The sequence below is a fragment of the Triticum dicoccoides genome, chromosome 7B, assembly GCF_002162155.2.
Source record: "Triticum dicoccoides isolate Atlit2015 ecotype Zavitan chromosome 7B, WEW_v2.0, whole genome shotgun sequence".
Lineage (NCBI taxonomy): Eukaryota > Viridiplantae > Streptophyta > Magnoliopsida > Poales > Poaceae > Triticum > Triticum dicoccoides.
The window spans coordinates 606,481,229-606,484,560 of NC_041393.1; the positions used below are offsets into that span (position 1 = coordinate 606,481,229).

Genomic DNA, 3,332 nt, shown 5'->3' on the forward strand with positions numbered 1-3,332 from the left:
GCTCGTTTTCCTCTCGTATATCTCACACACCTCTCTCTCTCTGTAGGCTGGGTTCCTGGGGGGTTTTATAGATCAACCCACCTAGGGTTACAATGGTAATATGCCGAGTCGGTGGGTCCATATTGTCAGTGCCCGGGATACCGGGCTGGGTCCCGCTTGAGGGCTTGTGGTTCGCCGGGTTCCCCTAGGTGCGGGCCTCGCGTGCTTAGGGGGACTGTGTGCCGTCCTGTCGATCGTCAGGGCGTGGCCGAGTCGAGTCGTGTACAGTGCTCTCCGTCAGGTTGCCGCTTGCTGTCGTCACTGGTGAGGGCGGGAGCACTGTTGCCACGCCAGCCCCGGTCAGCGGGTAGGTAAGGGGCACTGTCGCCACGCTCCGGCTGACCATAGGCATGGGCGGAAACACTGTTGTCTTGGTCATCGGTGATTGAGGTCTCGTCCCATCGTACGGCCTGGATGGGACGGGAGCTTGACCCGTGGCTGGATTGCGGCGCACGCCACGGGTGGGGTCGGCTTGTTGGGGAAGCCTTGGTCATGCCGGGTTCGGCTGCCTTACGCCAGTTGCTGAGGCCGGGTCGACGTACCTTGCCGGGTCAGAGGGTTTGGCCGGGCTGCGGGCCTTGCCGAGTCGAGCGACCCGGCCGGGCGCGTGCCGGTTTGAGGGGTGATGGGGGCCCTACTATTTTGGAAGAGGATCCGGGTTCCATTGCCTGCCCGGGGTTCATCCCCCCGATACCGATGGTACACAGATCAGCGATAGACGTGGGATTTTACCGCGTGAGAAGGGTTCCCACGCAACCATTCCTCTCTGCTGGTCTGTACCCGAATAATCACTGTTGCCTGTGCCGCCAAATCGCCGCGCCGCCGCCATGTTGGAGAAGAGACTCCGCCCCCTCAGGCCACCGCCGATCTCATCACCATCCACGCAGAAAAGGGAGGGATTAGGGTGGGAATTGGCTCTCCTCTCGATTTTCTACTGGGAATCGGAAGTCGTTGCCGAGAAACCGATGCTCATGATACCAATTTGTCAGATCCCGGGTGTCAACTAAGCGAATTCTAGAGAGATCGAACTAGAGGAAGGGGATCTGAGATCCAGAATTTGTATGGATACTGTAAGATATATGTTTATAGGGTATTTCTTCTGCTTAAAGGCAAGAATAGGATCAATCACGCTACCTAGTCAGCCACAGCCCGGCTCACTTATAGGCGAGAAAGTTATAGTTCACTGTAGCGACAACATAAGGTGAAAAGTAAAACAATAGATGCATCCGACGGTCGACAGCGTAAGTAACTTGAGCTGCTCGATGGCGACCGTCCGATGGGGCTCGAAGCGATACCAGCTCGATGGAGGTCGTTAAGACGTTAACTGAAGATGACACTTGGTTTGGGTTCAGAACAGCTGATGCCTGACAAGCCCTTTGCCAATTTATATACGAACCGCACCGTCCATACGTACTACACGCCTACACGGTGCACCGTCTTCCGCCGGCGTCTCTCTCCGCCCGATTTCAGGTACAGGATTGTGCTCAGCATCCACCTTCTGTGTTCGGCGTTGCTTCATCGATCATTGGAATTAGAGCTGCTTGCTCCCTTGCAGCCAGATTGGATTCTTCTTGCACCTCCTTGTGAAGTTGCCAGTATAATCTGGGTAAAAGAATTAGAGCTGCTTGATTAACAGTTGGTTGCACTCAGAGTAGCCTTGTTAACTAAAGCCTTTGGGAGGTGGAGGCCTGTTTTTTTTTAAACTAGGCAAAAGATTTGTCATTTTCAATGATTAAGATAGAAGGTTTAGAGTTCAAGACCAAAGGCCTAGGGCTATAAGTTTAACTGTATATATTCAGTACGAGCATTGGTTTCTGGCAGGAATTTTTTAGCAAAACTATGTTATTTCTTATCTTAATCAGCTATAAGTGGAAAATGCGTCTACACCCAGTTTGGTGCCTGGCAAAACTTGATTTTCATTTTGGTAGAACGATGTTAGTAAAAAATTGTTCACAGATCAAATGTTGGCAATGTTTACCACCATACAGTACTCCGCTGATGTTCTAATAAGTCCACATTGCTTCTGCCAGATATCCTTGGGTAATGGAATCACATGCTGTCGACAGAGACAACGCTTCTGAAGAGGCGAGGGTGCTGCCACTGGCCCTGTTTTGCCGTGGAACACAACAGCAAGAAGCGGCTGCTGTTCGATGTTTCCAGCGGAAACATCCGCGGGATAACCAGCGCGCTGTTTCCAGATGCATTTGTCGAATTCGAGAGCTGCGGCTGGCTTCTCATGGTCCGGCACAAGCCATTCCACTTCCAGGAGCAGGTCGTCTTCCTAGTCCACCCTAGCACCGGCAGGCGGATCGACATGCCGGTGCTTCGCTCCCCCGACAAGTGCTACTTCGTTTTCTACGCTGATCCTCGTGTGGAAGTGGAGCTCCCCTGGTTGTTGCGTGCATCCAGATCATGAGCGTCGTTCCGACTGTCCATGTCGCGTGCCCTGGAGACGTGTACTGGTGCGTCCACAAGCATACCTGTCAACTGCACCTGTCGGAAGCAATGTGCAGATCCTTCCACACTTTCGGTCATGGACATGGCACTGGTCGGGACACGGGCTGTCTGCGCCGAGTTTCTCGGGCAGATCCTGATCTTCGACATCACGGAAATGACCTGGAGAGCGGCCTCTTGTCCAGAGTGGAGCATACAAGACGCCCACTACCTTGTTGCGTCCGTTGGGAAAGTTGTGATTGTATCGTGTCCCCGTGCGAGTGCTTTCAAGTTCTTACAGCTGGACATGGAAGCGCTGGCATGGTCGCCCCTCGATGACCAGGAGCTTGAGGACACCAGCTGGTTTCTTTCCCAGGGCCAGTCCATCCGTGTGAAGGAGGAAGACAGGAATAAAGTCTACACTTTCCATCCAAGAGGACGTGGTAACTTAGAGACAGAGAGCTCGGATGGATGGACAATAACATCAGGGCCTGCCACATTGAAGACCATCACAAATATTTATGCATATGATTTAGTTGCTGGGACTGTCGAAACGGTTATACCAGCGTCGATCGTCACGGAAGTGAGCTGCTGGGTTCGGCCTAGTACATTCGCTACTCCAAAATAAATCAATATATTGCATAAATATTTGTGAGTACAAGGTCTCCATGAAGTTCCATGCAAAAAAAAGGTCTCCATGAAGTTGGTTTACTTTTGCTTTTTTTTCTCACTCTTTAGAGAGCATCTTCCTTCTTTTAGCTGAAGCAGCTTTGTACTCCTCAACAAATGATGATTAGGGACTAATCTTTATTATTGTTAAGAAATCTTCTTGTAAATTTGGTTGTATCATTTATAAACAA

The 3,332-nt window shown here is 51.4% G+C and overlaps 1 pseudogene; it reads left to right on the top strand.

The window, feature by feature from the left end:
• Positions 1 to 2,082: 2,082 nt before the first annotated feature.
• On the top strand, positions 2,083 to 3,100 carry LOC119339192 (annotated as a pseudogene).
• Positions 3,101 to 3,332: the final 232 nt, after the last annotated feature.